Below are 23,687 nucleotides of genomic sequence, written 5' to 3'. Positions count from 1 at the left end.
CTCCCTCCAACTCCCTACGCCCTCCTTTTTCTTCCTTTTCTTCTTTTTAACATATTTTCTAATTTATATTACAGCCAAGGGTTTAATTCTCCAATTAATAAAGAATTCAACAAGTAAAAATCAAAAATACTCTAGTTTACGCTAATTATAGACAGGTGCTATTAACAATTATCAAATGGAAAGGTGACCATTTCACCCACATACAGAGAATTTTAAAACAATCACTGACCATTAAACCATAGTAGTAGAACATTCTTAACTATTGGTTGAACAAAGGTATAATACAGAGTTTGAAAAACTATATTTGCAGTAATACTGACACATAGGTATTTGTTTATTTTGTTTGGTTTTTGTTTTTAATTTTTTTCCATTTTTAATTTATCACTCACATATAAGGGAGAATATGTGGTATTTATCTTTCTCTATGTGGCTTATTTCACTCAACAAGATGCCCTATAGTTGTGTCCATTTTGCTGTAAATGGTAGAATTTCATTCTATTTATACCTAAGTAATATTCCATTATGTATATATGCCACATTTTCTTTATTCATCTGATGACGGACACCTTAGTTAATCCCATATTTTGGCTGTTGTGAACAGGATACTATAAAACATGGTGGTTCAGATATCTCTTTGATATAATATGTTCATGTAGGGGCCGGTGCTGTGGTGTAACAATAAAGCTGGTGCCTGTGGTGCCATATGGAAGCCCATTTGAGTCCTGGCTGCTCTACTTGCAATCCAGATCCTGCTAATGTGCCAAGGAAGGCATTGGAAGATATCCCAAACACTTGGGCCCCTGCACCTACACGGGAGACCCAGAAGTAGCTCCTGACTCTTGGTATCTGAATGGCCTAGCTCTAGCCTTTATGGCCATTTTGGGGATTGAAGCAGTGGATGGGAGATCTCTTTCTCTCTCTCTCTCTCTCTCTCTCTCTCTCTCTCTCACACACACACACACACACACTCTCACTCTCACACTCACTCTGCCTTTCAAATAAATAAAATAAATGGTCATGCCTTTTCAGCATATATGCAGAAGTGGGTTGCTGGATCATATATTTTTTTTTTGGACAGAGTTAGTGAGAGAGAGAAAGGTCTTCCTTCCATTGGTTCACCCCCTAATGGCTGCTACGGCTGATGCATTGCACCGATCCAAAGCCAGAAGCCAGGTGCTTCCTCCTGGTTTCCCATGCAGGTACAGGGCCCAAGCACTTAGGCCATCCTCCACTGCACTCCTGGGCCACAGCAGAGAGCTGGACTGGAAGAGGAGCAACCGGGACAGAATCTGGCACCCCAACCATATGGTCTTGTTGCTGGTTTCTAGTTTTATTGCTTTGTGGTCTGAGAAGATACATGGTATGATGGCAATCCTTTCAAATTAACCAAGAGTTGATTTTTAACCTAAGATATGGTCTATCCTAGAAAATGTTCCATGTACTTATGAGAAGAATGTAAGTTCTGTAGCTATTGTGATGTCTGGTAACTGTGAGGTCCTTTGGCTCAATAATATGTTTCAGCTCTGATGTATTTTATGGGTTTTCTGTCTGGTTGCTCTGTCCACTGACGAGAGTGGGGTGCTGAAATAACCCACCATTATTATAGTGGAGTCTATCTTTGACTTGAGATCTAATGGTTTTTTCTGTATGTACCTGGCTCATCATGCGTTGAATCCATATATATTCATGATTGCTATTTGCTGAATTGAACTTTGTATCTAAACAAAATGGCTCTTTTTTCAGTTTTTGATTTGAAGTCTGTTTTATCTGATTTGAGGGAAGCTATCTCTGCTCATTTTTTGTTTCCATTGGCCTAGTATAATTTTTCCACCCATTCACTTTCAGTATATGTATTTTTTTTTGTTTGTGAATAGTATTGTGAATAGTTTATGGTGGAGTCTTGTTTAATTGACCATGCAACCAACCTAAGTCTTTTAACTGCTGAATTTAATCCATTTATATTCCAGGTTAGTATTGATAAGTACTAATTATGCCCTCTCATGTTATTGATTGGATTCTGATTTTACCTGCTCTGTTAGTGAATTTGGTGTCGTGGTATGTTTTCATGATGATTACTTCTAGTGCAAGACTCTCTTCAGAATTTCTTGTAAGGCTGGCCTGGTGGCAGTGAATTCTCTCAATGTTGCTTTTCTGGAAAACATCCCATTTCTCCACTTCTAGAATAGAATCACCAGATGTAATATTATTGGCTGGACTTTTTTTTTTTCTTTTAAAACCTTGGATGTATTACCCCACTCTCTTCTGGCCTGTAGGGTTTTTGCTGATAAGTCTGATGTTAGTCTAATGTGTTTCCTTTATATATAACTTTACGCTTTTCTCTTACTGTCTTTAGGATTCTCTCCTTGTACTTAACTTTCGACAATTTTGACAATATGCCTCAGAATACACATATCTTTACTTTTTTTGTTGAGTCTCCCTGGAGTCCTTTGAGATTCCAGTATCTAGACATCTAGGTCTCTTTTAAGACTTTGAACATTTTCAAGTTTAATTTAGCATGTTCTTGATTCCTTTTTTATCCATCAGTAATACTTATAATATGAATATTTAGTCATTTAATGGTATTCCAAATTTCATGTAAATTTCCTTCCTTCTTTCAAATTATTTTATTTTTCTAATTATTCAAAAGTATTGTCCTCTAGGTCAGAAAGTTTTTCCTCCATTTCTTTTATTTTGGTGTTAAAGGTCTCAATTTGTATTTTTATTTCAGTGATTGAAGATTTGATCTCCTAAATTTCTAATTGGTTCTTCTTAATGATTTCTATCACCTTAGTCATATATTCATTCATGTTATTCACTGACTTCTGCATTTCATTAATCTGTCCATCTGTATTCTCTTGCATCACATTAAATTTTCTTACAATCATTATTTTGAATTCCATTCCTGGCATTTCAGATTTTCTTCAGATTAGAATCTAATTCTGGAGAATTATTGTGGTCCTTTACATGTCATGCTACCTTGCTTCTTTATGTTTCCTGTGTCCCTACATTGATGTCTGCACATCTGGAATAATAATTCCTCCTTCTTTATGGAGTAGGTTTTAGTATGCTTTAGGTGGAGTGTGGGGTATCTTTAGCTTGTTTCTCTGGCTTTGGTTCTAGGTAGCCAGAAGTGTAGCCTCTGAGTGATTTCGTTCATTTTAATACATGTCAGCTATGCCTATAAGTGGTACAGTGGTCTAGTCTGCTGCAATTTTTAGGGCCAGAAGTGTGACTTTCAGATGAGTTTATATTTCCTAGTATGTGTATATTCAGTACACAGAGAATTTATTATCAGTCACACTGGGAATTGTGATAACCAGGGCCTTGTTCTTCTTGATGAAGGAGAAAAAAGAGCTGCTATTTGTCCCACTGGCAAGCCTGAGTGATGCTGGGGCTTGTGGCACCAATTTCTGTGACTTTTAAGACTGTGTTATGTGGATGGGTCCTTCCTCAGGTCTTGTTAGGAGAGAGCACCTGATATTGTGGCTTTTAACACTAACAGCCCTGTACCCGGGTCTGGGAGATGTGAACTGAAACCTGATCTTGTCCCATAGTGTGACTAGAAAGTATACAGGGCATTTTGCTCTGGCAGGTATGGGTCTGGAGAGGTGGAATGCAACAGGGTTCTTCTCTAGGTCCACTGGGCAGATTCTAGTGGAAATGAGGAAATTAGAACTGATTGTATTGCGAGGTACTGTGGCGTCATTACCCAGATCTCTCAGGGTGGGAGCAGATGTTTTATGGACTGCTGCTTGAGCTAACCACAGAAGCCAAGGGGCACACCCTGGTTAATGTAGAGTGACTGAACATGGGGCTAAGTCCCCAAAACTCCCACAGTTGCAGGATGCAGGGGATCTGTCAACTGCCCCACAAGTTGCGCTGAATCTAACTTCTGGTAGCAGCAGTGCACAAATCCGTTGTGTGACTTTTCACAGCTTGACTTGGTGCTCTGTGTGCATGTGGGAGGGGAGGAACGCAATGCAGCTTCCCTTCTCAGTGCCCAGCATCTGCTCATACCGGATTCAGCTCTCCAGGCTGAAGTCACAGTGAGTGAATGCAGATCTCTCCCTTGGCTAAAGCTGTGGGTGACAGGACACACAACTTCTTTTGACCTTGACTTAGTAGGATAGTGACTCCCAACTGTCAGCTGGATGCACCACATGGCTGGGCTCAACTGTGTCTTTGTCTTCTTTCTGTCCCATGGAGTCTTTGTTCTTTTTGTTATAGATCCACGGAAAATATTTGTCAGTTAGCCCCTGGAAATGTGGTCCTTTCTTTGCTTTCATTTTTATATCCTAGCATGGCTGCAGTCAGGTGGTTTCACCTTATTCAGCATTTTGGATCCCTGGGGATTCCATTAAAAGTGACCTGGACTTTCCTCTTACAAATTTTATAATTTTCTTTGTATTGTACTGTGGGAAATTTGACTATAATGTTTTATGGTGAGTTTTTTTTTTTTTTCAGATCATGTTTATTTTGTTTCCTGTTGATGACTGTATTTGATTTTCCGTATCTTTTTCCATGTTGAGGAACTTGTGCACTGTTTCTTTGAACAGGTTTTCTAAGTCATCACTTCTATCTACATCTTTGAGAATTCCCCAAAAACTTGAAAATTCATTCACTCATGGTATCCCAGAGTTCCTGAGCAATGATTTTGTTCTTTTTATTATTCTAATTGATATATTTCAAAAAAACCTGTATTCGAGATAAAAATATGAAATGTTTCATGGCTTTGTATGTCTTCTTCAATTGGGGGTTGACTTTATCTTCTCTGTATTATTCCAGTTACATTATATGTGATGCTGAAGTAAGCTCAGAATATTGATTGACTTTAGAGTTTTATTTTCTCTAATGTAAATATTTTGAATATAAATTTCTCCTCAGTTTGTATTCCACACATTTGTTCATATAATTTGTTTTTATTTCATCTTTTTTACTTCTAAATATTTTCTGATTTTGCTCACAATTTTATTTTTGACCCATAGGTTATCTAGAAATTTAATTTCTGAAACTAGGGATTTTATAGATATATTTATTATTTTGTGGTGTAATTCTATTGGTATAAAAGAACTTGCCTTTTTAAATTTATATAACTTTAAGCTTATTATAATTATTATAACCTAGACACTATGTTTCTTCTTAGTTAATTTTTCATGTTCATTAAAATAAATGAGTACTATATCACTATTATCTATAAATGGTAATTAAATCAAAATGTTATTACAGTTTAAGTCTTCTAGATTCCTACTCTCTTTGCACTGAATTAATCAATTACAAAAAGAGTAGTGATGAGGGGCCCACACCAAGGCATAGTTGGCTAGGCCTCTGCCTGTGGTGCTGGCATACCATATGGGCCTGGTTTGTGTCCCGGCTGCTGCTCTTCCAACCCAGCTCTCTGGTATGGCCTGGGAAAGCAATAGAGGATGGCTCAAGTGCATGCCCCTGCACCTACATGGGAGACCTGAAGGAAACTCTTGGCTTCATCCTAGGACAGCCCTACCCATTGAGGCCATTTGGGGAGTGAACCAGAGGATAGAGGACCTTTCTCTTTATTTCTCCCTCTCTCTGTCTGTAACTCTACCTCTCAAATAAATAAGTAAAATCTTAAAAAAAAAAAAAGTAGTGATAAAAGTAGTGATGAAATTTTGCAGCATAGTTGTAGATTTGTTAATTTCTTCCTATTTTATCATATGTACTTCATGTCTCGATAATAATTTTATAAACATTTGGTATTATATCTGCTTAGTTCATTTCTTCTTAATCATTATGAAATTGTGAGTTTCACCTCTGGTAATATTCTTTGCTGTTGAGTCTATTTTATAGTTCATAATAATCATACAATAATTTATATTTTCCATAGGTTGCTACTTTTCTACACTATTTTCCCATTATTTTACGTTTTAACTTTGTTTGCCTCTTTGTCTCTTATATAAGCAGAGCTCTTGTATACCAGTTCACTCCCCCAAAATTCACAGAGGCTCAGGCAGGGTGAGGCTATGGCTTTCTTCCACATGGGTGGGTGGCAGGAATCCAATTCCCTGAGCCATCATCACCACCTTCCAGGATCCACATTAATGTGAATCTGGAGTCAAGGGCTGGAGATATGTGTCCAACCTAGGCACCCCACCATGACCTAGACAACTTGATCAGCATGTCAATCATGAGAATTTGTGTCTACCCCATTGCATTGTGACATGACTCTTTCTTGCTCTCTGAAGTGAATTTCCTGTAAGCATCATTTAGTTTTGGCTCTTTATATGCCCTTTTCTCAGATTTTTAAGTTGTTTAGATAACTTTAATGAAATAATTTCTGATTATATTTATACCTTGACACCAGATTCCTATTTGTCCTATTTATCCTTGATTGCTTTTGCTCCTGAAAATATTTGAATTAAATTCATTTAGTCATTCTTCAGTGTCCACAGGGGATGGGTTTCAGGACCCCTGATGATACTAAAATCTGCAGGTGCTCAAAGTCATTATATATAATGGCATAATATTTGCATATAATCTGTGCACATCCTATTATATCCTTTAAATGATCTCTATGTATAACCTATTTCAATGTAAATGTTATGTAAATAGTTGTACTTTATTATTTAGGGAATAATCATAGGGAAAAATAGTTTGTGAATGTTCAGTACAGATGCAATTATTGTAGGCCTAACTACATAGTATGAGATGCACAGTTGGTCAAATCTATGGATGTAGAACACACATATATAACGAATCAATTGGATTTTTATATTTAATCATGTCTCTTGTCTAATGAGTTAAAATCTTATGTTTAACGAGTGCCACAGGGTTTCTGGTGTGTGTTTTAAATTTATCACCATCTATCTAAATATTATATGATGTTCCATATTTCATAACAACTTTAAAACACTATTATTTATTTATTTCTAATTTTTATACTGGAGTCAGCATTGTGATGTAGCAGGTAAAGATACTGCTGTAATATTGGCATCACACTTGGATGCCAGTTCATGTCCTGGCTGCTTCACTTACTTCTAATCCAGCTCCCTGCTAGTGGCCTGAGCAAAGCAGTGGAGGATGGCCCAGGTGTTTGTGTTCCAGCCAACCATGTGGGAGACCTAGAAGAAGCTCCTGGCTCCTGGCTTCAGCCTGGTCCAGCCCTGGCTATTGTGAGCACCTGGGGAGTGAACCAGTAGATGGACGATATTTCTCTCTCTCATTGTCTCTCTCACTCACTCATTCATTCTTCCCCATACCCTGGCCTTTGTAGTTCTGACTTCCAAATAAATACATAAATCTTTAACAAAAACATTTATGCTATTCTTATCATACCTTTAGTATTACATAGATTAAAAAATCCTACATTGATTATTATTATAGTATTAGGTCTACTGTGCATTAATTCTGTCAGTTGTTATTGGCCTGCACAATTATTGTTTGCCAACATTTTTGAAATATATTCTTGAGTATAATATATTTGCTTTTCTGTTCAGTGTTTTCAAGTTGTCCATTGTCATTTGCCTTGCAGAAATCTGGTAAATTTTCTGCCATAATTTTTTTTTTTATCACTCTGAGTCCATTGTATTTCTCCTTTAGCTTTCTCTTTAATATTCATTTTCAGTAGTTTTATTATGGAATATACATGCTGGTGTGAGAGTGTATGTGTGTGTGCAATGTTTCTTTAATTTATTTTTGCTGTTTGGGACTTAGCTTTTTTAACTGGTGAATTTGTTTCATGGAGCTGGAAATTTTTATCTAGCACTTATTTTATTGTTTCTATTGCTTTCTTCTCTTCCATTGGAATTCCCATTATCTGTCATTCATGATAGTGTTTCATATTTCACATTGGTTTTTCTAACTTATTTTTTTCATTGTGTTTTTATTTCTGAATATGTGTAATAGTATAATTTCAAGCTCACCAGTTTTTCCTCTAGTATATTGCCTGCTATCATTCTCATCCCACATTCCTTTTTCTTTTAAGGATTATTATTTTAAGTTATGTTCATGCTTTCCCTAATTTGCTTTAGCATATTTTAAAGATTCATGAAGTTGTCTTACTTTGAGTACTGGTCTCAAAATCTTTTTATCCATTTTCAGATTTTGGTTCATGCTTCATTATCTTTCCCTACTTTTTAAAAATAGCTGATATTTTTACTAAATGCTGGAAATTGTGATGTTTATGTAACTTACTGTTGAATTTGTTTGTCCTGTAAATGAGGTTAGATTTTGATCTACCATGTTATTTTTGGATATAGTTTGGTCATTTCAAAACTTGCTTTCATGATTTATTATGGAAAATGCACAGTATCCTTTAATCTGAAGCTAATTTAGTTCTACCAAGGCATGGCTTGAGGACTCTATGCAATGATTTGGTCTCAATTATAGGGTTTGATGAGTTTACTTGTTGAATAGCTGTTCTTTCTGCATTTCATGAAACTTCGATCCCATTGTTACTGCTACTACTCAATTACTGCATTACTACTCAGTGAAAAAATTGGAGTACACTGTTTTGTAGTTTTTTTCTCTAGGTGTCTCCTATGTGAGCATGTTCTCCTGATATGTAGCTGTATATTCATATTGAGAATTGTATGATTGGAATTCAAATTATTAATAATACAAAAAAGTGATGCTATAAAAAGATTCCCCAAAATCATTTTACAAAGTGAAATACCAATCTCTAACATAAGTTCTTATTCAATTAGCAGCAGAATTAAAATTCCCTAACATGAAATTCTTCTCTCAAAATAACTGGTGGAATAGACTTTGCTCAAAGTAAAAAAAAAAATCAAATGCTTATATTTGAATGTTCATTACTATAAAATTATGATTTTTACTTAGTATTTAAATTAGAAAGCTAAAAACACTTTACCTTAATTATGAGGTAGACCAGTCCTTGCAAGCATTTCTTCACATATCCCTTCTTGAAACCTCCTGGGGATACCAACATTAATCATGGATGGATTTCTCCCTGCTCTGTGTTATTTGTCAAGTATAATGTTGGGAGACCACCAGCAATGTTGCTAGCCACAGGAGAGGAACAGTTCCCATCTGTTCATTATTGCTGCTAGTCCCATGAGTTTCTACCCCTGGGTGGATTTCTGATAATGCAGAGAGATGTGTGAGATCCTGACACTACAACTGCAACAGTCTTTATTATTTTTTTCGATTTCATTTTATTGAAGAATTTTGAAAATATGAATCATTATTCATATACTATAAGACTGACCATCTAAAGTCCCGCAATTCAGTGTTTCTTTTTAAAGATTTATTTATTTACATGAAAGGCAGAGTTACAGAGAAAGGAGGAGAAACAGAGTGTGAGAGAGCAAGCAAGCGAGTGCTCCTCCATCAGCTGGTTCATTTCCTAAATGGCTACAGTGGCCAATTGGGCTGGACCCTGGCTCAAGCCACTAGCCAAGAATGCCATCCGGTCTCCCATGAGGGTGGCAGGGGCCTAAGCAATGGGGCCATCCTCACCTGCTTTCCCAAAGGCATTAACAGGCACTCCATCAGAAGTGGTACAGCTCAAATGGGCATTTATGTGGGATGCTGGCTTTGCAGATGGAAGTTTAACCCACTGCACTACAACACTAGTTCCAGTGTGTTTGAGAATAGTCACAATGTTATACATTTATCATGACTCTTTCTCATTTCTGACAATTTTAATGATCCTTTCCTTCAAAAATCCAGTACCTATTAATAACTTGTGCTCTTTTCTTTCTACTGTATAGGACCCAACAACTCCCTGGATTGTCTTGTTCCATTTCACTTGTATAAATGAAATCATACTGTAGGTGGTATTTTATATTTAGCTTCATTTACTTAATACAAAGTTGACCCATTCTGGAGCATGAATGGGTATTTCAGTAAATTTTATGGCTCAGAAATATGCTGTTATTGATAGACCATAATTTTTAGTGCAAACATCCATTAATAGAAGTTTGAACCAATTTTAGTTGGCATATTATCATGAATGATAGTACTATGAACATTTCTGTATATGTTTTTATATAAATACGTGTTTTCTGTTCTCCTGGGTATATATAAGGCATGTCATTGCCAGGTAATGCAACAATTTTCTATCTAACTATTTGGAGGAACTGTTAAACTGTTTTCCAAAACAGGTGCCTCATTTTATGTCTTCAACCCATTGTATGAGGCAACAAATTTCTGTACATTTATTGTCTATTATCTTTTAGGTAGTAGCTATCCATTATATTTCCTTAATGATTAACAATGGCAAAAATCTTTTCATGTGCTCATTAGTTATTTGCATATTACTGGGATAAAAACATCTATTCAAATCTCTTTTTCTTTTTTAATTTGGTTATTTACGTTTTCATGATTGAGATCTAAGAATTCTTTGTATAATGTGGAAGGTAGTTTCTAATAAAATATTTTCAGAAATTATAAACATATTTTCCTAATATATTCATTTACCCCACTGTTTATGGTCAATGTTATTTGCAGTTAAATAACTTACTTTTGATTGGTGGAAGTAAACCACCGGAAGTGGACTTCTGAAAATAGGGCCTATGTCTGCTATGCATTTCTGTGCTTTTCCTTGGGTATGTTCCCACTTGCAATACAGTCACTCTGTGTGAGAAAGTGCTAGTCGTCTACATAAAGGACGGCACAGAGAAGTCAATTCCTGGCCCACAGCCTTGGTGGAATTCTCACCCGACACATGGCATTAACATGCCTATCACATAAGGCAACCATCTTGAAATGGTCCCGGTTAAATAGCAAAAATGAATTTCTACAGAGCCTTATCAAAGACATTTGAACAAAGTGAATACTCTGGTTATTTCCAGGCATTTGGTTTCACAATTGTTACACAACAATAAATACTCATGATATTTTGGTACCTAGAAGAATATTTGCAAAAAAAGTCATAACATAAGAGATTAGGTTTAGAACAAGGTAAGGAGAAGCTAGAATGCCTTTGAGAATACTGTTAGTGAAAGCCTGCTCACCTTCAAGGAGACTGTCAATAATGGAATAGAGACCTTGCTGTGCAGTTTTGAAAAGTTTGACTACAGCATTTCCTGCAGTGATGTAGAAACTATAATATATATCCTTAAGCCTGGGTAATCAAGCTAAAATAGTTAAAGTCAGAATATTCAAAGCACTGACTGGTTTATTTTGGTTTCCTATGACAAAAGAAGACAGAAGAACCTTAAGGACACTCTGCCAAGTATGTAAACAAAGACCTTCTAGTTTTGATAATAATTTCTTTGCCATGCTTCACCTCTCACAATAGAATATTTTTTCTCAGATTAGTAAGGATCTAAAATACAAAGCATATCTATGGAAGATAGTCAAGTTCCATGTGTTGTATAGTGTTAGAGTGATCTGTGGTATTGCCTTAACAGGACTGTTTCAACAAACTTAAGAGGAGCATACAAAAGAATTCAGGGAGATCATATATTATAAAATTATACATGGATTTCAATAATGTGTCACGTGAAAATAAACTTTCCTTTAAATTCAATTTTCCACAAAGTTATTTGAAGTATCCTTGTACTCTGAAAGAAAACAAAGAACATGCCTCACAAAATTTCTTTATGTAATATGAGAATCTCTGAGTCGCAATGATGTGTTCCATGGTAGTCTCACACAGAGCCTGAGGCAAAGCAGACCTTATTTTGAAGAGATGTATGAGTATGGTTTTTGTGCAACTGAGTGATTATAAACTGTTAGAACTGTAGCAAAACTGTAGAAAACTACAATGCATCATAAAAATTATACGGAATGAGCTTAAAGAGATAGAAATAATATAACATGAAAGATACCTTTAGAATACAGATTTCTGTGGATAGAAAACAGGCTTAGAAAACTATTCGGTTAGAAACATAAGTTATTTCTTCTGGAAAATGAAGATTTTCTAAGAGTATGAGTCTATAAACCCAAAGGGTGAAGCCCATAACCCACCTCCAGTTGGTTGATTGTCATCAGATAGCAGCTGGATTTCAGAATTATTATGAAACAGGAGTTGTTCTGTTCCTCCCATTTTTCTACCTTTTGAATGGCAGTGATGTAGCTGATAACATAATGGCATAAGGCTTGAACATGAGGATGGAGAGAGATGTTACTGTAGTCAGGAGTGGAATGTGGCAGATAAATTTTTCCAGGTTAGTTAACCATGTTCTTAGTGGACCTTTTTGACTGTCATAACCAGTGTAAAACAAAACAGTTTGGTTACATGTGCTCTTAGGGTATATTATAAATATACCATATACTTTTGCCCTTTATTTGGGAAATACTACTCTTGAAAACAAATGTCCATATTGTGAAAAAGCATGAACTAGCCTATGGGGAGAAACCAGAGAGAGAGGTATTTGCAGTATTTTGATCTACAACTCAGCTAAGACCTCAGCTGATATCCAGGCCAACTGCCAGTCACGTGACTAAAGACAACTCCAGATTAATCTAATAAATGTGGAGTCATCCCTAGCCACCTTTGAGTATTCACAGCTGAAGTCTAAGACATTCTAGAACTGAAGTAAGCCATCTGCCATCGAATTTCTGATCCACAGATTTTACGAGGATAATAAATTGTTCTACATGTCTACTTTAGGTGTTATTGCTTCTACAGCAATAGTTCCTGGTGCTTACCTTATTTGCTACTTTTTGATGATTATCAGTATGTGTCCTTCAAAATGAAGAGTTTTTCTGTTCACAACAGACACTGTTCCTTCATAGCCCAAGAGTGAAAAATCAATGATTGCAATTTTAAAAGGTAAGGTGGGACAATTAAAAGGAGAAATAATTGGTTACAAGCAACCAATAGGAAACAAACAAACAAAAATTCTGGGAATGTAACTCCTGGGCGATTTCAGATTCCTCAACAATATTTAAAATAACTGAATATTTTTACCCCTGGCATTGTGTTAATTACCATCTATCATTTAACTTTATCTTTGTTACAGCACAATTTTTGTTTATCTGGACTTTGGTACTTCACATATACATGGATTCTCACTGCTTTTATTTTTTACTTTGTCATTCTAACTACTACTATTACAATGTTCATTGTATCCCATTGAAGAATTGAAGACAATCCAAGAATATCAAGGACTTCTAATGTATAGTGACATCATAGAAGGAAGAATGAGAAGAGCGTAAAAGAGGAGTATACTGAGTTGGTGAATTTTAGTTACATTTTTGTAGCAATGGTTTGCAAGATATCTTTATAGAAATCCAGGCTATAAAACAAAGCCCGAGACCTCATGCCCGTGGATATATTTGAAACTCTGTGGGTCAACTGCCTTTCACATCTCCTGGTAGCCCCAGGGGTCTGTATGAAGCAGTTGTTTGAAAACCACAAAATTAAATAATCTGTACAATTCTGTCCTGCTCCAGTACCCATTGTGCTGATAAAGTGTAGTTACACATGTGCAGGGCAATAGGTTGAAGCTTATGTGAACTTGGGTGATGTCTTATACCTGGACAGAATAGTCATCAGTCTGCTGAATTTGCTTCAAAGATGATAAAAGAGAAGACTTTTGAATCCTATAATAAGTTGCTGTCTTCTCCATGACATTTGTAAGTGGTGAATACTGCACATTAGAAACGTTACAATTGACATTAAATTCAGCAGAGTTCACACAGAAGTCCTTTATAATCAATCTCAATTTCTTCTCTGACAGATTTAACAGACTGTTTATGACAAGCATTCAAAAGACAGAGCTGAATTCTGGAGAGACACTTGTCATAGTCCTTTGTAATAGCCTTGTCTCTAATATGGGATAGAAGATTTGTAAGGTGGAAACGAATGCAGTCCTACAGTCAATCAAATACTATTGAGTAACAGAGCACTGTCAATCTGAGTGACGTGACCTCTACCTTTTCCTATTGATACTGATAATATAAATGACCATAAATATATGTAATAATCAAAAGTGCAATCATCCTAGATTACAGAATTAGAACCCCCAAAGTCCCTGAGGGCTATGATAAGAGGTAATTCTAATAACATATATTTTAACAAAAATAAATTAGTCTCCTGATACTAGTTACTGTAAAGCCTGGAGCAGGAATACCTCAAATTTCTTACTGACCCATTATTAGGACAATAAAGTCAGTGTGAATTAGCGGTTACATGGTCACTCCAAAAATGACATTTGTTGTTTGTTCTGAATTTGGATTGATTATTAAGGGATAAGAAAAGTATGCATAGTTTTTTAATAAAAGTTATATAATTGTATAATAGTATTTAATAAAATGAATCCCTTAAAGTAATGAAATTTTCAATAAAACTGATATAATAAAATTACTCTAGTAATACAATGTTTTGTGAAAAAATCATAGGAAGATAGAATATAATTACATTTATACAAATTCTCAAAAGTGTGTACTGCATTGTTAGGAATATAGGTATTCAAAAAAAAGCAAAACAATTCAAAACGAGAGATCAAAAACTACATATTTAAACTGTTGTGGATTCTTCTGTAGATGATGAAAGTGACTAGTATTATAGAAACATGCCCTAAATGTGAAAATGTGTTTTTAAAAATGGGTATTTGGGGCCGGCACCATGGCTCAATAGGCTAATCCTCCGCCTGCGGCAACAGCACACTGGGTTCTAGTCCTGGTCCGGGTGCCAGATTCTGTCCCGGTTGCCCCTCTTCCAGGCCAGCTCTCTGCTGTGGCCCGGGAGTACAGTGGAGGATGGTCCAAGTGCTTGGGCCCTGCACCCCATGGGAGACCAGGAGAGGCACCTGGAACCTGGCTTTGGATCAGCGTGGTGCGCCGGCTGCGGCGTGCCGGCCGCAGCAGCAGCCATTGGGGGGTGAACCAGCGGAAAAGGAAGGCCTTTCTCTCTGTCTTTCTCTCTCACTGTCTATTCTGCCGGTCAAAAAAAAAAAAAAAAAAAAAGTGGGTATTTGGCAGAAGGTATTGTGGCACAGTGGGCTAGGCTGCCACTTGGAATGCCCACATCCCATATCCTGAGGGGGTGCCTGAGATCAGGTCTCACCTCTGCTTCTGATCTGGCTTACTGCTAACACGGCTGGGAAACAGCAAGTGATGGTTCAAATACTTGGGTTCCTGCCACTTACATCAGAGACCTAATTGAATTTTCTGGCTCCTGGCTTAGGCCAGGCCCAGCTTCTGCTGCTGTAAGCATCTAGATGGTGAACAGTGGAGAAATGCGCTCTCTCTCTCTCTTTCTTGTATTCTGTGTCTCTCCCTATCATTCTGTATTTCAGATGCATAAATAATACATCTTTTAAAGTATATCTAGGTGGATGATACATGTGTTTTATCGAAATGTTGCCCTTATACTGCCTCTGCCTTATACTTCTTTCTTTTTTTATTAAAATACCCTGTTTCTCGTTTTTTCTCCTTTTTTATTTATTTTTTATTTAGTAAATATAAATTTTCAAAGTACAGTTAATGGATTACAATGGCTCCCCCCCCATAACTTCCCTCCCACTCACATCCCTCCCATCTCCCACTCCCTCTCCCATTCCATTCACATCAAGATTCATTTTCAATTCTCTTTATATACAGAAGATCAATTCAGTATATATTAAGTAAAGATTTCATCAGTTTGCACCCACACAGAAACACAAAGTGTAAAATACTGTTTCAGTACTAGTTATAACATTACTTCACATTGGACAACACATTAAGGACAGATCCCACATGAGAAGTAAGTACACAGTGACTCCTGTTGTTGACTTAACAATTTGACACTCTTGTTTATGGCGTCAGTAATCCCCCTAGTCTCTAGTCATGAGTTTCCAAGGCTATGGAAGCCTTTTGAGTTCGCCGACTTTGATCTTATTCTGACAGGGTCATAGTCAAAGTGGAAGTTCTCTCCTCCCTTCAGAGAAAGGTACCTCCTTCTTTGATGGCCCCATTCTTTCCACTGGGATCTCACAGAGATCTTCCATTTAGGTTTTTTTTTTTTTTTTTTCCCCAGAGTGTCTTGGCTTTCCATGCCTAAAATACTCTCATGGGCTCTTCAGCCATATCCGAATGCCTTAAGGGCTGATTCTGAGGCCAGAGTGCTTTTACTACTCTTAATGTCTGATAAAGGCAATTAAAAATAATCATGAAATTTTTGAACATCTAAAACGTACATGAACAACGATTATACATTTTTAGTGAGGAAGGATTTGGTAGGGTTTCTTCACTTGAGTTAATGGAAATTTATTAAGAATACATATGGGTTGTCAGAGTGTTTCCATAGACTCCAAAATCACAGATAAACTGATATTAAACGGTCTGGGGAGTGAGTGCTATTGCAACACCCAGGATTTAGTGTCCTATTCCACATTTGCTCTAGTGCAGACTTAAGTTTATCCTTGTGTCTGCTTTTCTTAACATCACTAACTGCCTACCTTTGCATGTCTCTCATTTATATACCTCCATGGAATATTTCAATTAGTAGGAGAGTCCTTGTTCAATAGGGAGTGCCACTGGAAAAAAGAGGGCATAGTACAGGCTTCTGGGATACTTGTCATGTCTAGCTTTCCCCTCTAGTCTTCCTATGAAACAGTCATCTTTATTTTCCACAAAAGGTCATTGTGAATGTGGCAGTCATTTAGACTCATGTACTAGCGTATGCACACAGATAGTGGCAATAAAGAAACACAAATCACACAATCTTTCTTTTCAAACTTGATATTTAATAACTCACTTTTCCATGATCTTTGCCATGTGTTATCCATTAACGGCTTATTTAACCCATATTATTGGATATAGTGTTTTGTAAGTATATGAACTTAGTTCTCAGTGAGTTAACAATTGAATAATTAACCAAAGGAGTAATTTAAGCTTCTGTATTATATAAGCATTTTAGGTAGATTATATTGTCAAGAAGAGAGTTGGACTTACTAGATGAGTGCCATTTTTTTTTTTTTAATGAGGAATGGTCCATTTCAAGACCACAAAATACATTTTTCAGGGTACTAAAATTTTTTTAAATGAGAAAATATAGCTTTTTAATAATACATATCTTATTAGAACCTTCTGAAACACTTTGTGTGTATGGATTTCAAATAATTTTGCATAAAAATAAACTTAATTTCATTTTAGATCAGCAAATACTGTCATATACGCTGCATCCCATGTATATTTAAAGTAACAAGTCTAGCCAAACTCAGTTTTATCCCAAAATTACAGGCAAATAATATCAGACAGAATAAATTTTTTAAATAATCAACAAAGGAAATGCCAAGTTCTGAAAGATAGTTAGAAAAGATCATCAAATTTGTTTTCCCAAGCTTTTATTTTTTTCATCCAGAGTCAAGAAATTGTATTAATGGGAAACCCATTCTGTCTTCGGATTTACCATAGATCATATAAGGTGCTGGTTATGGCTAAAACATTGTGTAGTTTGGACACAACAATAAATGTGAACATAATGATCACAATGTATATGTTATATTTTAATCTTGTATCAGAAGACATTTGGTTAAATACAATGGGCACTTTACCTAAAAGATAATTGTTGGTAATCTACACTATAGAAGACAGTCTTATAATAATATAGGAAAGGCTTGGCTGCAATCATTTGCATTTTTTTTTTTTTTTGACAGAGTGGACAGTGAGAGAGAGAGACAGAGAGAAAGGTCTTCCTTTGCCGTTGGTTTACCCTCCAATGGCCGCCGCAGCCGGCGCGCTGCAGCCGGCGCACCGCGCTGATCCGATGGCAGGAGCCAGGAGCCAGGTGCTTTTCCTGGTCTTCCATGGGGTGCAGGGCCCAAGCACCTGGGCCATCCTCCACTGCACTCCCTGGCCACAGCAGAGAGCTGGCCTGGAAGAGGGGCAACCGGGACAGAATCCGGCGCCCCAACCGGGACTAGAACCCGGTGTGCCAGCGCCGCTAGGCGGAGGATTAGCCTAGTGAGCCGCGGCGCCGGCCTGCATTATTTTTTACTAATAAAATCTATCCCATTGTTTAATGCCTATCCTATTGGAACTTTTCCAGTATGTTGGATTCTGTCTTCAAATTTTGGAATGATAGCACTTTAACATAGCACTATGAATACTTTTAAGAGATTTAACTGTGCTGATAGTGAGCCTACTGTGAGAAGGATGAGGATAGAGGCCCCTACTGAGTCTGGTCAGTGATTTTGATAACTACTTATTATAGAGTTTATTGAACAAAAAATGTGGATACCTACACTTAAAGCAGAAAGTCAGAATAAAGGAGTATGTTAATTCATGTAAAACTAGAGTTAAAAAAGATTTTTATTTTTGTGCACAGAATTTTGAAATACATGCATACAATTGTCTTCAAAAATTTTGTGGAAGCTGTGTATATTGAGAAATCTATGCACAGATTTCAAATGATTTTGTGCTACAATAAACTTATCTTTTAGTTCCATTTCCTCACAAACTTCTGAAGCACACTTATAGTTACATGCTGGTTTGGGTAAGCACTGTGATTTCCCAAGGGCACAGGTGGGCATAAGTCCCTATCAGGGAAGGTTGGAATAGGCTGCTTACGAACAGTAAACTGTTCAAGTCTTTGCTGTGTTCTCACAGATGAGAATCACATTTTCAGAAGACACGGGTTGCTAGAAGGAGGGAGTTCCAGCCTTTGTATTTGAGGTACTCGTTCTTTCTAGCTCCGGTGTTAGGATCAATCCCACCCTTTGGGGGTCCTGCAAAATGCAAATTGGAAACCAACCTTAACCTTATTTCTAGAGAAACTGACTTAATTAAAGAAAACACACAACAAGAGCACAAGCTCTTTCAAAGTCTCAAACCAAATATTGATTGAAAGGTTAAACAAGGGTGTTATAAAGGGTACAAGAGCAAAATACAAACTTTCTAGTTTAAATTCCAAAACATGAAACACATCATATATTGTACATAATTATAGATAAGTTAGGCAGAATAGAAATTGTAAAAATATATTAGTCTTAATGGCAAATGTTAATTGTACTTAATTAAGCTATTAAAAAGAAAGATATTTGAAATTTAGACTGCAAAAAGAAGAAAACTATACATGGATGCTTCCAACAGTTCGTGGAAAATGAAATTAAAAGATAAATTTATTTTGGTACAAATTATTTTTGAAATCTATGACTAGTAAGAGTCTTCAAAGTTGAATAAAATGCATAATTTTTTAAAAACTATGCATGTACTTCAAAAATTATTCCAGGAATATAAAGTTATATTTTACTTTTCTTGTAAGCTTTTGGAAGGAACTTCTTATGGTATACTTAAGATCTAGACATATACCAAATCATTTAAGGGCTAAAAATAAAATCGTAAGCAAAAATATAACAATGCAAATCAAATAATGGAATGTGTGGTGATGGTGATTTTAAACTAAGTAGAATTTGAACCACAATGCATAAATATTACAAAAATGAAATCATTTAATTAAATGTATATTTCACAGTAGAGAAATAATGAAACAATATCTATTTGCTTAATAAGGCAGAAACCAATTTTATAAAGCAAAACTCCCTAAAGATACAGAGACATAAGTGCAAAAACAATAATAGAAAATATTAATATCTCACTGTTGGTAAATCCAGGTTAAATTAGTTGATATGATAATACACTTAAGTTTACACGCTATTTATAGAGAATATATCTTTCTCTCAAGGGTGTGCATGGAACAGCTCCCAAAACCAATCCTGTATTCTGTGATAAATAAGACAATAATCCATAAAGATTGTTAAAATACTCTTAGAGCTTAACCAAACTAAACAAACAAATTTAAAAGCCAAATGAGCTAGAAATTTAATAATTTTCTATTCTTTATTGGGAAAAATAACTGGTATTCAAAGCATGGACAGGTTGTAAGTATTATTTTTAAGTGTTGACTTTACATAGTTCTAGTTAATTCTAGGTTGGTGGTTTTTTTAAAACAGTATTTTGGTTGATTTTTTAATGATGTTTCTCTGTCTATATCCTCTGTTATTGACTGTGTATATAAAGCCTATTGACTTATATATGTTAAATTCATAATTTGCTACTTTAGTGATTCTTGTATTATGTTTGGCATAGATTGTCTAGTGTTTACTTAGCAAATAATCAGAAGACTCTCAATAGAAAAAAATTTCAAGATATTTTCCTCCTAATGTGTATATATTTGATTTCTGAGTCTTATCTAATTGCACTGGCTACCACAATATTTAAAGAGAAGTACAAATGATCTTGTTTTGTTTCTAATCCTAATGGTATTGGAGTTCAATTTGAGGTATCAAGGTGAATTTAGAGCTTTAAAATATAAAGAAAACTAATATAATAAGATAATGTACAAATGCTTTTAGATGAATATACATATATGCATGCAGGCATGCCTGTATTTATGTGTAAATATACATACATCTGCCTTAACCCTCTATACATAGGAGAGAGAATGAATATAATCTCAGTAGCAATGAGCATATCAAATGCTCTGATCTTATTTTCTGATTAAGAAGAACAGGGCTCTTCAAACAAAGGACTGAATACAAGGCTGGGGTAAAGATTGTTTTGAGCTCCAAAGCAAAACAGTGTTCAAGGAATTATGAAGATATATCAAAAGGATATATAAGAAGCCAGTTTGAAGGGAGCTCCATTCATCACATTTAGAATAATAATGGGCCACCACTGTGGCTCATTTGGCTAATCCTCCGCCTGCTGATCCGGTTCTCTGGTGTTCTAGTCCCAGTTGGGGCGCTGAGTACTAGTCCCGGTTGCTCCTCTTCCAGTCCAGCTCTCTGCTGTGGCCCAGGAAGGCAGTGGAGGATGGCTCAAGTGCTTGGGCCCTGCACCTGCATGGGAAACCAGGAGGAAGTACCTGGCTCCTGGCTTCGGATCTGCACAGCGCTGGCTGTAGCAGCTGTTAGGGGGGTGAACCAACAGAAGGAAGACCTTTCTCTCTGTCTCTCTCTCTCAGTGTCTTACTCTGCCTGGCAAAAAAATAAAAAAAATAGAATAATGTACATATACATATGCCATAAAATCAAGGACAAACTGTAGTGATGCAATTAGAAAATCAACAATTGAAGGCATAATAAATATTAATTCCAGCAAGAATCATCAACAGAAAATGAAGCTAGAACGTTTATGGATTTCTAAGATACTTACATAATCTTAGAATGTCTCATCATATTTATGCATTGCAAAGTATAAAATTAAAAACTTACAGTGGAGAAAAGAAACAGAACAGTTAAAATGATGAGAATTAACATTGCCAGCATGACAGTTGACAGCATGTAGCTGTTGACATGAAGCACTGAAAACTCAGTGCCATTCTGTGCTTTCACACGGACATGTACATAGCCTGAAACTATTCATGAGAACATGAGAGCATTAGCCATGCCAACATTAAGAGGAAATCTATAAAATAACAGTTCTACAGTGTTACAAAATATCAATGCATAAAATACAAATGAGGATTAAGGAACTAGTCCTGACTAAAGCAGACTACAGAGTCAGGGTGATAAACACTATTAGGATGATGAGATCCGAATTCATTGTTTGGATATGTTATTGTTAGTATCCCAATTTTGATAACTGTCTCTGGGCTAATTCAGATAATTCCTTTTTTCTGGGAGTGCACACTTACTTTATCAGGGATAAAGCAGTAGAATGTTTTGAACATGGAAAATAGCATTGAGACCTAGTTATAGTTATGACACTGAATATCCTCTGCTCTCAATTCTGCTGCTGCTAATGTTTTTGAGTGAAGTTTCTTCCTAAAACATTTTTGCTGAGTGCAAGCCCTCAGATTGAACTCCAGTGTCTCAAATCAGTGATTCCACTTTAATGCATCACAATTTCTGCACTAGAAAAGCATGCATACATTCTTGCGATAATTGTGAATAAAACAAAAGCAAATAGATAATGTTATAGTTTGAAAGCATTTTATAAGCATTTTTAATACCTCCTTGGGTAACATACTAAAACTTATCTACAAGATCTAAGTGAAATAGTTGAGGTTGCCAGATGTATGATCTTAGTTTTAAGAAAGTTGGCAAAATGATTTGTGTGTATATAACATGTAATTCCATACCTATGTGTGTGACATTCTGAACCATTTCAAAATACTTATCTGATTTACTAAATTTTAAAAATAATTTTGTTTAAAACTTGTGAAGGTGATGAATTCCTTGTGTTTTATTTGGGGAGAAATCCATATATTAATGCTTCATAGGCTCAGGGAGAATATCAAGTAGGGTGATTTAATCAAGTGGTCCTTCATCTAAAAATGAGGTTGATACTACTGATATTCTTTGTGCAATGAGCTTACATTTAGACAGTGGATAGACTGAACAGGAATGTTGTGACAGAAAGGAGCCTAATTTTTTTTACATGAAGAGAAAATTTAAGTTTTCAACCATCTTTTGATCCCTTAACAAGTGACTACTGTGTTGTGTTTATGTACCAGGGAATTTATTAGATTCTAGAACTAACCATAAGAGAGTTGTCGTTTTCACAGATCTCGCTGCCCTATGAGAAAAAGAAAGAAATAAAACACATTGTCAAAAATTACAAACACACAACTATCATGAAAATAAAGGAACCTTGAGGGAATACAGGCAGTCTCATTAGGAGAATATGTTGTAACTAAAGAGTGTTTTGAATGCCAGCTAGAGGACTTCAGATTTAAATTTTTATAGGCAACAGATTCAAATAGGCAAGTTGACAATAACAAAAATTATAAACAAACATTTGTGACAAAAATTATATTATTATTTTTACATAAATATAAACATTACACCATGCTTATCAATCATGTTGACAACAAAGAATATCACTTGAGATGTTATATTTAACAATTATCAAATGTGACATTTATGTTATTCCATGTTTTCTTCTAACAGTTTTCCAAATTATTATTTGATTTCTTATTCTTGGAGACAGCATATTTTAGATTTATATTATAATCAAAGGCTTAATGGCTCTATTAAATAAAATTTTCAACAAAAAGAAAAAGATCATAGTCCGACATGAAAATAGCCACAGGCTATAGCAATAATCAAATAAAAAGATGTTCAATTTTGTTCATATAAAGTCAATTTTAAAATAGCCACAAAATCTTTAACTATAGTAGTATATATTTCCTATCAATTTGTTTAAGAAATATTTTAAACCAAGCTTGACAAAACAGTGTCTTGCATTGCCTTGCCTTACCTTTGCCTTTGCCTTTGCCTTAATATCAGAGTATTTCTTTGTGCGATCTTTCTGTGTCTGGCTTATTTCACTCAATGATGGCTTCTAGTTCTAACCATTTGGCAGCAAGCAATATAATTTCATTCTTTTTTATAGCTGAATAGTATTTCATTGTGTACACACATACACCACATTTTACATATCTGTTCATGTGATGTTGAATACCTTGGTTTATTACATATTTTGGTTATTTATAACAGTGCTGCTATAAATATGGTGGAGCAGGTATCTCTGATATAATGTTTCATGTCTGGAGTTAGTAACCAGAGCCAGAAATCAAACCTAGATACTCTGATGTGAGACTTGAGCATCTTCTCCACTAGTCTATATACCTACTCCCAGGACGTTATGCTTCATGTTCCTCCAGTTGATGTAAATCAGGAATCTTTTAGATTACTCAATAAGACATCATTTTAGGCTTCATTGTCAGGTTTGAAATGTGAATTGCAATGATTTACAACGCTGCTTCAAGTTCTGGCATTCAATGGTTTTAACAAACAATATGCACAAATGTCTTTAAATAGAGGATGAGGTGGGGCAGAAGATGTGCAGTCTAATGGATAGGTAGGTGG

The 23,687-nt window shown here is 35.7% G+C and overlaps 1 long non-coding RNA gene and 1 other non-coding gene across 2 annotated transcripts in view; one reads left to right on the top strand and one right to left on the bottom strand.

Annotated features, from left to right (window-relative positions):
* LOC149128042 (uncharacterized) overlaps window positions 1-23,687 on the top strand; it is a 153,064-nt gene that overhangs the window by 116,969 nt on the left and 12,408 nt on the right. The gene's annotated exons all lie outside the window — the stretch shown is intronic.
* Window positions 4,709-4,815, bottom strand: LOC149128043 (U6 spliceosomal RNA). The gene has a single exon (XR_016230687.1). It is a non-coding gene; the product is annotated as a U6 spliceosomal RNA (small nuclear RNA).

The sequence above is a fragment of the Oryctolagus cuniculus genome, chromosome 2 (assembly GCF_051225735.1).
Source record: "Oryctolagus cuniculus isolate XC-2025 breed Fujian yellow rabbit chromosome 2, ASM5122573v1, whole genome shotgun sequence".
Classification (NCBI taxonomy): Eukaryota; Metazoa; Chordata; class Mammalia; order Lagomorpha; family Leporidae; genus Oryctolagus; species Oryctolagus cuniculus.
The sequence above is the reverse complement of the archived record's forward strand: the minus strand, read 5'-3'. Positions and strand labels throughout refer to the sequence as shown.